At 40.6% G+C, this 15430-nt stretch overlaps 1 long non-coding RNA gene across 2 annotated transcripts in view; it reads left to right on the top strand.

The window, feature by feature from the left end:
- The window catches only part of LOC141278268 (uncharacterized), a 283972-nt gene that overhangs the window by 1458 nt on the left and 267084 nt on the right, over window positions 1-15430 (top strand). For both annotated transcript variants that reach the window (XR_012330658.1, XR_012330656.1), the window contains exon 2: window positions 1756-1885. This is a non-coding gene — a long non-coding RNA (uncharacterized lncRNA). The remainder of the gene's footprint in view (window positions 1-1755; window positions 1886-15430) is intronic.

Below are 15430 nucleotides of genomic sequence, written 5' to 3'. Positions count from 1 at the left end.
AATACGGTTCCTATGGTGGTAGCCTTGGACCCAGAGAGGAGAGTGGGGGGCTCAGGTGTCGGGAAGTGATGCCCCGCAGCTCCGGAGGCTTGTTCATGGGGCCTAGTTTTTGGTCAGCTAAGCCTGGTGGGATTCAGGTACCGCAAAGTACCACAGATGGCAGGGACAGGGGGAGCCACGAGTAATCAAGAAGGGTCGCCCATGAATCATATCTTAGAATCACTTACGGAATTGACTGGATGGCTCAAAATAATGTCAGAATCAGCCCAAATGTTACTTTTATGTTTGTCCTTTTTGCTCCTTTATGTCATTTTTTGCTCTCCCAATGCCATCCCAGGGAAAGAATTCTTTTTAGGCCTAAATACACATCATATCTAATGGTGCCACAAAGACAGCATTACTATGCTCCATATAGTAAATGTTTGATGATAATGCAGTTAAAGGTACTTTTGTCTAAATAAATGAATGGTCCTTTGCCACACCTCTCATTACTCCAAGAGTTTGGTTTTTTTTTAAACATCTTTATTGGAGTGTAATTGCTTTACAGTGGTGTGTTAGCTTCTGCTGTATAACAAAGTGAATCAGCTATACATATACATATATCCCCATATCTCCTCCCTCTTGCGTCTCCCTCCCACCCTCCCCATCCCACCCCTCTAGGTGGTCACAAAGCAGGGAGCTGATCCCCCTGTGCTATGTGGCTGCTTCCCACTAGCTGTTTTACATTTGGTTACCTGGTCTGACAGAGGTTCTGTAGCCACACAGATGGCTAAACTAATGGAGTCCAAGAGTTTTTTTTTAATGGAGTCCAAGAGTTTTTTTAGAGCCATTAGTTTAGCCATCTGCGTGGCTACCCAAGGGTTAGGAAGGGTTAGGAAGGCTTTCTGATTCTCTGTTTCACTGAGTGAAAAAAAATGTTAATTTCTTCTTTACAGAAACAGTTCAGAGGGGTGTTTCTTATAGCAGATGAGATGCCAAATAAAAAATATTGAGTGTGATGAATTTCTGCAAAGTGAGTCTTCACTGACTTTGGGCTCCTATAACAATTGAAAGAAACTGAGTTACAAAAAATCGGTGCTGTTGGTTCATGACCTCAGGGAATTCCCCTAGTGAAATTCTAAACTTTCCGCCTTACACAAAGGTCAAGGAGAGGTAGACCCATTCAGATTGGTAGATGGCAGTGTTAATAGGCAGGGAATTTACATAGAAGGCTTGTCTCAGGCAGAAGCAAGATAAATACATCTCCTCTCCTGCCTGCCAGATCCTTAACAGTTTACATAGAAGGCTTAATGGGGTTCAGTCCAGTGTACAGACCACATGATCTCAACAACACATTGCTCTCTCAAGGCTACATCCTTGAAAATGGCTCCTGGTACAGGAACAGTGGACAGAACATACATTCCAAGGACAGGGGAGGGGATAAAGAGGCTCTAATTGCCTGGGGCTGGAGGGTCAACTGGAGGTCACGTCCTCTCAATGACATCCTCAAACAGGTGTCCACATAAAATTCATTTATTTTGTGCACCACTCTAATTTCTCGAATATATTCCTTTTTCTAGAGACTAGTTACTATAGCACCTGTAAATCTGCCATCATACCCTTAGGATGGTGTACTAGGTTGAATAGTGTCCTTTAAAAATTCGTGTCCACCCAGAACTTCAGAATATGACCCTATTTGGAAATACTGTTTTTGCAGATTTAATCAAGGTAAGATGAGGTCAGACTGGATGAATCCAATGACTGCTATCCTTATAGGAAGAGGGAAATTTGGACACAGATACCCAGGAGGAATGCCATGTGACTACTGAGACAGAGATTGGAGTTATTCTGCATCAAGCCAAGGAATGCCAAGGATGGCTGGCCACCAGCAGAGGCCAGAAGAAAGGTACAGAGAAGCATGGTTTTAAACACAGTTTCATATGTTGTCAGAACAAAGAACATTCAACAAGTCAGGGATAAATTCCTTCAAGGTTTCCAAAAGCCCATATCAGCACGTACGCAGGGAGTTAGTATGGCCTTGGCATCTGGGGAGGGAGTCTTGTCATTGAAGGAGTACCAGCGTTAGCATCCCAGGAAGGAAGGCGTTTAATCTTTATTTTTAACATGGACATTCTTTACTTCTGGTCAGTGCTCCCTTTTCTTTCATAATTAAAGCAGACATACAATATATGTTTGATACGCCACAAACAGGCTGTTTTAGTTAGCATAAAATTCAAGTTAACTCATGCATAAGCCAGAGTGACTTCCTCATACCTCAGTATGTGAAAGTTTCCTTTATCATTTCCCTGTCCCCTTCTTGTTCTCCATGTGTCCCCTAGATGTTGGTGTGTCCCAGGGCTCCATCCACGGCATTCTCCTCTGAATCCGCACAGTCTCCCAAATGATCACGTCCATGGTCCTGATTTCCATTATCACTTGTGCTCTGATGACCCTTGAATCTTCCTCTCCACTGCAGTTATTTCATCTGAACTCTAGACCAACTTATTTGTACTTCAAAGTCAATATGTCCAGGTTCAAACGCTTCATGTTTCCCCCTTTGATTCTCTTGTATTAAGTGAATGGCCAAAACTTTAATTCAGGTACCAAATCAAAAAACCTGGGAATGACCCTTCATCCATCCTCTCTCATCTGCCATCTTCCACCAGAAAGTCTCATATATGTAACTATGACAGGGGAGGCATGAATGGAATGTAGCCCTACCCTATGAAATTTCTCAGGGGAAATATAGTTCTATAAATGTTAGTAACATTATATAGATATAACTATGGATATAGATATAGGTATATAAAATCAGCTATGTAAATTGTGAAATATAATAATTATTCTATTTGTTCAACTGCTACAAATATCTGTAATTACATGTTTGGCAGTATTTGGTAACCAAACTGATAGAACTTGAGGGAATTGGGAGTTTTCTGAAGAAAGTGGCTTCATGAAGTAAGTACTAGATGATGATTTACGATCACCCTCATGGATAAGAATTCTCTATTTTGGGGGGCATGTTATCACATTTGACATAGTAAAGATTCACTTTTAGGTCTTAAAGCATGCTGCTGTGGTTATGATCGTATTGGTGATACTGGCATTATTTCTAAGAAAACTTAATGGAAATTAAAATGTTATTTTGTAAATGTATTCTTGTATTGTGAAAAACTAAACAGGCCTTTTGAAAAGTTTCTAATCTAAAGTATATCATAAAGCTTGGTTAGTTAAGAGATAGCTATTATTTCCAAATATATATATATATATATATATAAAATCCAAAAGCAAGTAAAACAAGGGAGCCGGCAATGACAAAGCAAGATGTTGAGTGTTAGGGGGCCACGTGGAGCTCTCATATTTTATAATTTCAGAGGATGACCTATAAGTACTTGAGTATGAATTGCTTTCCTTCAATGTCTGTTAAGTGAATTTAAGTGAGGGATAACATCATCCTTAATAGTTCTAAAGGAGTTTCTTGCTTGAACTAAATATTACTGGAAGATCGGGTGATAAATTGATTGATTCTACATATTCCACCCTCTCCTGGATGTGGCAATTATGTTCACACCTTATTCCAGAATCATCAGAAACCAGACAGTGGGGAGAACTTTTTTGAACCTTTATCTTTTTTTGCTCCGTGGGCTTTAGAGATAATGTTGAATATGTGTTTGCTTGGATAGCTGCTTTTATTCTCTTGACCTATGGTTATGGGGATTAATAAAAATGAGTGCAGTAATTAATGCTACAGGATAGACCAGTAATCCAGTTAGGAAGGAAGTACTTTGGGGGAGAGTTAGGTGGGAACTTGGAGAACTTTTGAAAACGATTTGCTAAGCTTGACCTAAAATAAGTCTATAGTCGTGTTTATATTTAAACAGCATCTCTTATAGACAGCATGTAATTGGGACTTTTTTTAAAAGTACATTCTCTGCATTTTAATTTGATAGGGAGTGTTTAGCACACTTACATTTAAGGTAATTATTGATATGGTTGGGTTTAACCTACCACTTTACTCTACGTTTTCTGTTTTGTTCCCTCTGCTTTTTCTTCTTCTGTTTCTCCTTTTCTGCCTTCTTTTACATTAAATGACTTTTAAAAGAATTTTATTTTAAATTTACCTTTTGGGTTTTTGTTATTCCTCTTGACAGGATTTTTTGGTGTGTGACCTAATGGATTACAATATACATCCTTAATTTTTACTGTTTGGTTGAGATAATATTGTACCATTTCACCTACCATTTAACCATGCCTCCGGTCCTTTACATTACAGTAGTAAAATGTATTGCATTATGACAAGATAAAACTGGCATGTGATATGTATTTTAAAGAAATTAAGAGGAAAAATAGTCTTTTATATTTACCCACATATTTACCTTTACCCCAATGTTCTTCAGTCCTCTTAGAGATCTAAGTTTTCATCTTATCTCATTTCCCTAAGCCTGAAGAACTTCCTTTAGCATTTTTTTTAGTGCAGGTATACTGGAGATACGTTCTCTTAGTTGTTTTTTTTTTGTTTGTTTGTTTTTGTCTTGTTTTGTTTTTTAATGTCTTTACTTCATTTCATCCTTGAGGGATATTTTTGTTGGGTATAGGATTCTCAGTTGACAGCTTTTTCCTTTCAACACTTTTAAAATGTTGTTCTGTGGTTATCTGGCCTCCATTGTGTCTGATGAGAAATGATCAATTATTCAAATCATTGTTTCCCTGTATATATAATGTGTCATTTTTCTCTGGTTGCTGTCAAAATTTTTCTTTCTCTTTGGTTGTCAATAATTTGACAGTGATGTGCCTAGAGATTTAAAAAATATTATTATAATTATTCATCAGGTTTGACATTTGTTGAGCTTCTTGAATTTGCAAATTTATGTCTTTTAACAAATTTGAGAAATTTTCAGGTAGTATTTCTTCAATTTTTTTTTTTCTGTTCCATTATCTTTCTCATTTCTCCCTGAGAATCCCATTACTCATATGTTAGGCCCCTTCATATAGTCCCAAATACCCACATGGCTTTATTAATTGTTTCCAATTTTTTCTTTGTGTTTTTCAGACTGTATAACTTCTGTCAAACTGTATTTAAGTTTACTGACTCCTATCCTATAATCTTAATTTTGCTATCAAATTCATCTTCTAAATAGATAGTGTAAATTTCAGTTCTCAAATTTTTCTTTATTATATATATTTTCTATTTCTGTACTGATATTTACTATCATTTAGATCATGATGGGCATCTTTTCCTTTACCTCACTGAGCATAGTTCTAATTGCTGCTTTTAGAGCATTGCTCATTCATTCCAACATTTAGACACCTTAGTGCCAGTCTTTATTGATTGTTTCTCTTATGACAATGGATCACATTTTCCTGGCTTGTTTATTTACTCATTTTTGGATTGCCAAGTAATTTTGGACTGCAACCTAGATGTTGTAAATATTATGTTATGAAAACTGGATTCCGTTACATTCCTCCAAGGTATTGATTTTCTTTTTAAATGGGCAGTAAACGTGGTGAGACTCAAACTCCAAACATGATACTGATCGCAGTAGTAGAAGCTCAAATCCGAGTTCAGTTGTTTTTTTTTGGCTTTAGCTGGGCTCCTTTGAGTCTGCCTTGCACAATCATGATTCAGAGATTATCCGTGATGTAAGTTTAAACACAGAATATAAGCTTCTTCCTCTCTAGCTATCTCTTTTCTGCCATTTCCCACCTCATTTTCCAAAGGATGTGGTTGCCTCAAACTCTGACCTCTGGTTCTTCAAGCCAGAAATGTTGTAGTCTTTCTAACAGAGCTCTAGTTACCCCCATGCTGCACAGACTTGTGTGGTCTCAGGCTAAGGCCATAAAATGTGGGAAACTCCCTCCCTACTCCTTCCCTGCTTCGAAGTGTTAACTCCCTTCCAGAATCTTCCTGTTTTTGTCAATTCTGCTTTTAACTGCTTCTTCTTTTTTTTCCTAGTGTTTTATATTGTCATATGTGGAGGGGCAGTTTAATAGGAGCCACTCAGCTCTGACTGGAAGGGCACTCCCTACAGTTACATTTTGAAGTGCTAAGTGATGAGATTATTGGGAGAAAATGGTAGGAACTCTTTTTTTTTTTTTTCCCCATTTGCTAGGTTAGTTTTCTCTCCAATAAAATATTCTTCTGAAACAATCCAGTTTTTTCAAAAGATTGAAATATATTTGCCTTAGACTTCAATCTGGAAATTGATGAAAGCCTACTGGAATCAAGTAAGGTTAATCTATTATCTTAAACATCACTTTAGGGTAAAAATTTATGAGTATTAATAACATTACACTACTAAGGAAAGAATTTTAGGAACAAAAAAAGGATGGGTCAAACTTGTCCTTGAATTTCCTGTGAACTTTGTTCAAAGGCCAAAAATGAAATTTATTTGAGGGAGTTACGGTAAGCTATATCTTTATCTAGTGATTCCATTTGTGTTTAAATTAATTTTACCTAGACTGAAATGAAAACTTCCTAAAGGCACTCACTTCTATACACTTCTATATTCGATCTTGTCAGCTTATTAAATGTAGCCTCTTTCATTTAATTCTAACACAACAGCAACTATTTTGTCCATTATCAAATATTATCAGATGATGCGTAGTCACCGTGGAATAATGCTCAGGTAATTTCCACATTCCAAGGGCATTTTGTGGGAAACAGGCCAGGGAGAAATGTTCATTCAAATTCAACACAAAATAATCGAGCTAAACTAAAATAAGATGAAAAACTCAAGAAGGAGAGAAATGTTATTAAATTAATAGATTCTGTAGCAAAAATAATCATAAAAACTTGTTTTCCTAGAAATTATTGGAAAATGATGCCTAAAGATGAAGGTATAAATGTTTTGGAAAAGAATGACAATAGACAATTTCTTTTGAAACTTCCCCTTCTTTTTAGAAAGAAAAAATAAAAATAAAGAATATTCACTTACCTGGAAATTTAGGCTTAGAAACATTCACAGTTGCAAAATTATAACACACACACACACACATACAGACTCTCATTAGAAAAACATTGTGGGGGAGATGGTAGGAAAAATATTGTTTGTAATAGCAAAAGCTAGTAACAAACTAAAATCATCCAATAGAATACTGAAAACTCTATGATTCATCCTTTCAAAAGAAAGAAGGAAGGTTATGTGCTTTATGTACTGCTATGGAAATACATCCAAGATATATAATTAAATGAAAAAATTAAGAGTCAGAAATGTGTATTTGGTACGTCCACGTATCTGTTTAATTTGTTGATGTTTATGGCATATATGCGTGAGCCTGTTTTGAGGAGGATTACAAGAAATTGGTGACTGTGGATGTTCTTGGGGAGAAGGGCTAAAAATGGGTGGTAATGTGCAAGGGAGGCTTGTACTTTTCATTTTAGCTTTGTCTTACAGATTAGTTTTTTTATCACGTGTTTTTATCTTTTAAAGAAATACCTTTAAAAATCAAAGAATACAAGGAACCTCATTTGTTACTTACTTTGGTTGCTATGCTCAAGTTATAATCAATTATAACCTCTTTATAGATATGAAAGAAACAAAATTAATTGCCTCTGGGGAAGACAACTGAGGGACGGAGGGGAGATTTTTTTGTTTTGTTTTTGTTTTTGATTTTATTTTTGGCTGTGCTGGGTCTTCATTGCTGCATGTGGGCTTTCTCTAGTCGCGGTGAGTGGGGGCTACTCTTCGTTGCAGTGCACGGACTTCTCATTGCAGTGGCTTCTCTTGTTGTGGAGCATGGGCTCTAGGCTTGCAGGCTCAGTAGTTGTGGCGCACGGGCTTAGTTGCTCTGCGGCATGTGGGATCTTCCTGGACCAGGGCTCGAACCAGTGTCCCCTGCGTTGGCAGGCAGATTCTTAACCACTGAACCACCAGGGAAGTCCCTAGAGGGGAGAGTTTTAACTCTACCCTTTGGTATCTTTTGAATTTTTATCCATATAAATATATTACTTAGTAAAACATTACAATTTTTAAAAAACATGATGAATAACAACAAAAAAATGAGACATTGATCTGAAGTGTTGTATGCATGAGTCCAGCATGTCAGCCAGCGGGCTTCATCCAGTGTGAACACACAGACCTAGGTTCCATGTAGTCTGAGTTACAGTGCAGGTTGTGTAGCACTTGTCTGACAATGTGGGCTCCTGGCAGCTGTTTTAGACATTGGCTTCGTAGAACTGGGGGAACTAGAGCCCCTAACCCCCAGGGGGGCTGGGTTGGGGCACAGACCCTCCCATGGGAAAGAGGAAGCCCTGTTCCAGGAAGTCCATGGCCAAACAACCTCAACTTCAGGAGTCATCGTCCAGATAATGCTGCTTATCTCTTTCCAAATATTCTTATTTTTTTAAAAAGAACAGCTCTCTGTAGAAAACTATAAAATTATGGGAAAATACAAAGAAGAAAATAATCACTATCTGCTTATTTAAACTTTTTTGTTGTTGTTGTTGTTGCGGTACGTGGGCCTCTCACCGCTGCGGCCTCTCCCGTTGTGGAGCACAGGCTCCGGACGCGCAGGCTCAGCGGCCATGGCTCACGGGCCCAGCCACTCCACGGCATGTGGGATCATCCCAGACCGGGGCACGAACCCGTGTCCCCTGCATCGGCAGGCGGACTCTCAACCACTGCGCCACCAGGGAAGCCCTCTGCTTATTTAAAACAGGAAAAAAAAAACCAATACTATACTTCTTACTTATTTTAGCAACATAATTGACAATAACCAAATTGTTGCTGTTTCCTTACAATAACGGAAAGTTGGAAGCAACTTGCCGGTCTTCCATTCACTTATTTATTTAACGCGTCCCTGGGCTCTGTGCAGCAGCACACTGAGGTTTGTTTTTCACTCAGGTCATAGTCCGATGCCAATTGGATTATCTTTTCTCTTCTAAGTGGTGAGTCTAGGATGGAGGCTTCTTCCGTGTTATAGCCTTGCTTCTGGAACACGTGGCTTCCAGAAATTGTTAATTTTTTTCAGTGATCACATTTTTTTTGAAAAGCAATACGTATAATCTGAAAAACTTTTTTTTAAGTGAAAAAGAAATCCTTAGATCATCTGAAACTAGAGTTGACACTTAAAATAACTTTATAAGTTGCTACAGACTATGAAGTTAGGCTAATAAGTTTGTTTGTTTAAATCAACAGGGGGCAGCTCCCTGCTTCAGTGCTTATTTTTCCTTTGGCATAGATGCTAGCCACATTCCCTGTTTTACACATTAATTGTGGTCAGAATCACGTATTTGATGTACTCCTTTGGGAAGAAGCCAAGTCTGAAACCTATCTTTGTCAATCGCAACACTTACTGAGTAGCATACATTTTGCTTAACAGAGCAAGTAAGCAAACCAGGTGTGGCCTTCCAGGAGGTTTTCATCTACAGCAGACAGTACTAACATATCCACAGGCTCAGTCACAAAACGAGGAGAGGAGAGCAGTTGCACACAGCAAACACTGTCCTTGTAAGAAGAACAAAGTGTGTTTGGAAGAGAATGAGGACTGGGCTAAGGTGGCAACGTATTCCAGTAGGCCAGAGCTAGATGGAAACCATATTTCCTTTGTACAGGGAGACTTTGTGGATTAAAAAATACATATCATTTTAATTTTTTTTTTTTTTTTTTTGGGTGTACGCGGGCCTCTCACTGTTGTGGCCTCTCCCGTTGCAGAGCACAGGCTCCAGACGCGCAGGCTCAGCGGCCATGGCTCACGGGCCCAGCCGCTCCGCAGCATGTGGGATCTTCCCGGACCGGGGCACGAACCCGTGTCCCCTAGCATCGGCAGGTGGACTCTCTACCACTGTGCCACCAGGGAAGCCCTACATATCATTTTTAATATCTATGTAGGGCAAAGAATATTGACAGGATAGGAACAGACAAAATAGAGATACTCATTAAAAACAAGAAAATGTGCTCCATATGTATTTTAAATCCATCATGTTAGAAAAATTTACAAGATTGATCACGTCCAATGTTAATGAGGGTGTGGATCAACGGTTAATTTTCAAATACTGTTGCTGGGAGTATAAATTAGCCTTTGTATTATCAAAATTTTTAAATTATTTATTTATTTGCTGTATTGGGTCTTCGTTGCTGTGCACAGGCTTTCTCTAGTTGCGGCGAGCAGGGGCTACTCTTTGTTGCGGTGCGCGGGTTTCTCATTGCAGTGGCTTCTCTTGTTGAGGAGCACCGGCTCTAGGCGCGAGGGCTTCAGTAGTTGTGGCGTGCAGGCTTCAGTAGGTGCAGCTCGCGAGCCCTAGAGCGCAGGCTAAGTACTCGTGGTGCACAGGCTTAGCTGCTCTGCGGCATGTGGCATCTTCCTGGACCAGGGATCGAACCCGTGTCCCCTGGATTGGCGGGCGGATTCTTTTCCACCGCGCCACCAGGGAAGCCCTCAAAATTTTAAATGTATGTTTCCTTTGATGGAGAAATTGACTGTCTAAGGGTAACTCAATTGACAGAAATAATGTAGGTGGATGCCCAAGGCATCTGCTCTCCTGCTGTCCACCTTCATACCCTAACCTGTGAGGTAAAACTGTCCTCAATCCCTTGGCAGGCCTGGTAAGGTCCAAAGCAGCTCGGCAAACCTGTCAGTTCACAGCAGGACAGACTGCAGAGAAAGAGACCCTAAAGTACCCTCTAGTGGCTGCTTTTTAGAGAACAGGCTCTTTAAGAAATGCTTCAAGCTTTCGCACCAAGGCACCAAAAGACAAATCCGACGTCGAGAGGCATTGATACTTGGCCTCCCACGCCCCCTACCTCCAGGTTCCGGTACTGGCCAGGGGCAGTCCTTTGGCTTGGCTTTGCCTAAAATGAGTTCTGGGTGTTCCCCGGGTGCTGCAACTCCAAATTCCTTCCCAGCGGTGTGTCGATGCAGACAGCCTAGGAGCCTGGCAAAATCCCAAAGGTGCTGTCTGTGTGGACCCCCACCATAAAGCCCAGGGACACACTGGTAAAGCAATTCCCTGGAGCAACTTAGGTTTCCGATGGCTTCCTTGAAAATATGCAAATTAACTTGACCTTGAGTTATGCAAGAGTGAGCAAGTAAGGAAAAGATCACACAGGCTGGAAAGAATGAGAGGCCCCAGAGCGCAGCACGGATACTTGCAGAGCGCTTATTTGGTGCCAGGCATCAGGGCTGCCACAGGTGCTGGTGTAACGTGCTGGGCCACCCACAGCCTGATGGTACCTCTGCACATTCCCAAGAAGTGGGCGCAGGGCTTGGCAGAGAGACAGAGCCTTTGTGTGAAAGCAAAAATGCCCTCTTCTCAGGCATATGTAACTGCGTGCCGAGACATAACAATTTGGCAAGAGAAAAGGACTTCAGTTTAGTTCCCAGTCACCCCCGGCCTGTTGTCCGGGCACCTTGGAGAATACACCCACCTCACAGGTGTACCATCAGCGTTGCATTCGTGTGATGCTGTAAGCACCCAGCCAAGGGAAGAGTGAGGGCTGACACCTAACCCTGCTCTGCTGGCCAAGCCCTGCCTCATGTGTCTGGAGCTTCCTACCTTTGTGTAAGAAGCATAAATGTGCCTTATGTGCTAGTGACCCTGGGTCTACATTGTGTCATCCTCTAATGACCCTATAAGGTAGGCAGAGATGGGTTTCCTGTGGAGCTGATCTTTGCCAAGATCCAGGGAGGGGTTCAAGCACTGGTTCATATGGTCCTATTTTGCCACAAAATTTGCAAAAATAAGGTCATTGAACTGTAATCGCTTAAAAGTATCATCATAGCAACTTTTTATAGACAGGTACAATTATTATCTCTATTTTATAACTGAGACACAGGAAGGTTAACTAGCGTTACTGTTAAGTGGTAGAGCTTGGATCTGTTGCGAGCTGACTGATGCCAATGCCAGAGGACCATGGAGAATATGTATATTGTTCCCAAGGAAACGAAGCTTCCAGGGGAATCCTACCAGTTGCTATTCATTCTTGCCCCCAATTCTCCAAATATCATGAGAAATGAGAAACATCTTTAGATGTTATTTTAGTCAGAGGAGACTGCTAAGAGGAAGAGAACAAACCATCAGACCAGAGGTCAGACCAGAAAGATGCAGTGGTCACTGTGAAGCCAGCCCTAGAGGTTGGCAGCCCGGCCACGCAGTCATTGTGACTAAGGAGAGTGATGGGTCTTGTGCCTGTTGTATCATTTAATGCACAGTCTAAAGCCAAACACTGTGGTCTACCTAAAACCTAACTTTATCTTCTCCTTATTTGACAGTCTAGAGGTGAGTGGTCTGGGTAGAAGGGCAGCTCTGACATGCTAAATGCATGGCTTCCAACAGTGCTCCAGCCATCACCTTTCTCCACCTAGAAGGAAGGAGGAGTGAGACTCCCTTTGGTTCACATGTAATCACATGGTCATACCTAGCTGCTTGAGAAGCCGACTAATTAGGCTCTGTTTAGGCTCAGGGAAAACTTGGAGGTTCTTTTACTAACAGGAAGAAGAGAAGATGGATATTGAGAGATTATTAGCAATATTTACCAACACCATGAGGCCAAGAATGGTTTGACTTAAAAAAACTGTGAGGCCTGAGATCTCTGGGTGCAGTGTGAGAATTAATATGAACTGCAGGGCAAAGAAGGCACAGAGTGAGGGACAGACCTTGCCAGGAGGTAGTAATGAGATGCAGGCTGTACGGGGCCAGGAGAGAGTGGAGCACAGACACAGCAATGGTAGCTGTTTCAGGGAACTGTCCCACAGTTGTGGGCTCTGATAAACCAACAAGAAAATGCACAGGGAATATGAGAGTCATTTCTGTTGACTCACAAGAAGACTTGGGAGACCCAAGAAAAGACCCCTTCGTTCAGAGAATGAGGAGAAGACAGTGAAGAAAGTAACAAAGAAGAGAGAGATTGAGACTTTTTTAGCCTCTGGCTTTACCAGTCCCTCAGTGGGGAATGATTCACTATTCCACAAGGACACACGGATGGTAACCACATCCTTCCTTTTTCTTTCTCAACCAAGGTTCTGGAAAGAGTTATATTGTGGGACTCCTTATCTCTACCTTCTCACCTTTTCACCATCCCCGTGAAGCAGTCGCTGTTCTGGCCTCTAGGGATATCATTATTGCCCAATTCAACAGATTCTTTACAACTTTACATAGTGTTTCTCTGCATCATTTAATCTAAGTGATTGACCCTTCACTTCTTCATACTGCCTCTTGTCATAATTTCTGGGATACCAGGTTCTCCTAATTCTTCCCGGCTTCACTTCCTCATTCCCCTCCTGCCTAAACAACTCCTCCTCAGGGTGATGTGTTACAAAGAGTAGGTTGGCCCCCTCAAGTCTCACTGCAACCTCCTCCTAGGTTTCAATGGCTAGAAAGCTAACTAGGGCTAATATGACATGTCCCCAAGTCCCGTGCAGCTAGTGGTTCAGACATGTTCTAGAATTTGCCAATCAGGTGGATTCACATGGAAGCCTGGGGAGAGACATAGGGAATCAAGGAAGCTTGGAGAAGAATCAGATCAAGGTATTTATTGAAATCTTAAGAAAGTCCATAACTCTAAAGTAGGTTAAGAGTCACTGCTTTACACAGTCTTCCTAGAAAATGCATCTGCTCCCAGGTTTCAATTTCCTTGTGTATGTAGATGATTTCTGTGTTAGTCACCGACTGAGGCAATAATGCTGCATATCAAACCATCACGAAGTTCAGTGACTTGCAATAAGAGCTTCTAGATTTTTTGGCCCACAGCTCTGCTTCAGGCTGCTGGTCACCTGGGCTTGGCTTCGGGCTTCAGCTGGGTTCAGTTTTGCTCTGTGTATCTTCACATTCTCTGTGATGGACAGTTACTCAGGGTATGTTCTTCCCATGGCAGATCACAGAAGCCTAAGAGAAGCCAGATCACACAAGCACATTTAAAACCTGCTCTCATCATGTCTGCTCACATTTTTTGGCCAAAGAGATTCACCTGGTCAGGGCCAAAGTCTGTGCGGTAGGGCGGTATACTTGTCCTCCGGGGGAGAAGAAATTGGGATTCATACTTTCTAAAAATTAATCAAATTTATCTCAACTTCCAATGTACATATTGAGCTTAGAATATTGCTCTTGGGCTCCAGATGTCAGACATCTTTTCTGTGCTGGTGCTGCTTCCAAGGCTGCCTGCAAAGATGACCATGTCCCACCTACTGTTTAATAACTACCAGTTCATAAAATAAAGCAGGAAAAGCTAAAAAGATTGAGTTGACTTCTGCAGAGAAAGGATGTTCTAGAGAGGGGCTAGGACCCATGTGTGTGGACGACTAAAGATGCCTTTAAATGGGGATGGAAATTTAACAATCAAAGCCTTTAGTGATTGGGAATTTCCTGGTGGTCCAGTCGTTAAAAACTCCATGCTTCCAGTGAAGGGAACAGGGGTTTGATCCCTGGTCGGGGAACTAAAATCCCATATGCAGTGAGGTGCAGCCAAAAACAAACAAACAAAAGCCTTTGGTGATCTAATTTTTTCTTTTCTCTCTCACAGTTCCCCCTCTTGAACCTTCCACTCTATGAGAACTACAACAAACAAAACAAACCCCATTAGAAAAGAAAGAAAGGTCTTGTATGAATACTGATATATTGTTGGAAAGAAATTAAATCTCTTTTGCTATTTAAAAAGATGTAAAGTCAACAAGCAGCCTGAAATAACTTTTATTATATTACTAAGTTTTCAAATTAATCACCCAAATTAAATGTTAAAGTATTAATATTCTGATGAATTTTTCATCTGGAAATGCATCTGATTTTGAGTATTTTTTTTTTCTGAAGAGAGAGATAAATAAGGAAGTTTAGAAGGCTCCCACCAACATTTTCTTAGGGTTTCTGCTAACGTGTATAATTGCTTTAGATGAAAACATGAAACCTCTGGAATAAGCTCTTTTTGGACAATCTGTTAAAAAAATAGATGTATTCCTTCTTATGCAATTGACTTTTCCCAAATCAGTATTACCACTTAAGCTGAATCAGGAAAACCCCTGACTCAAAGGTGAGAGCAGCCCATGCCCATGAAAATTGGAAGTCATGGAGGAGCCTGGTCCCAGGGCTTTCTGTGAACCAAGGGTTAAGATATCTAGGATGAAGGCCCGTTAGTCTGTGACCAAGTTTGGTTTCTTTACCTTTTCAAGGGCCTTCATGTGCCACCCATCAGAGGGATGAATTTAATTCTATTCTCTAGAGACTACGTCCATCAAAACCACCAAAAGTCCCCAGCTTCTTACCTAAGGGATCTAATCTTATTTTTTAAAGCTTTGTATTATGGAAAATTTCAAATGTACACAAAATTTTTAAAAAATGATATCCAAAACCCATGTAGTCATCACCCAGCTGAGACAAGTATCTACTCCTGGCCAATCTTACACCATTTCTATGTCTAAGTCACTGTCCTCCATTCTACTGGATGACTTTGAAGCAAATCTGAAACAATTCTATCATTTCAAATGCAAATATTTTAGTATTGTCTCGAAAAGATAAGGGTTCCTT

Source organism: Tursiops truncatus, chromosome 3 (assembly GCF_011762595.2).
Source record: "Tursiops truncatus isolate mTurTru1 chromosome 3, mTurTru1.mat.Y, whole genome shotgun sequence".
Lineage (NCBI taxonomy): Eukaryota > Metazoa > Chordata > Mammalia > Artiodactyla > Delphinidae > Tursiops > Tursiops truncatus.
This window is presented reverse-complemented; position numbering and strand designations above follow the sequence as displayed.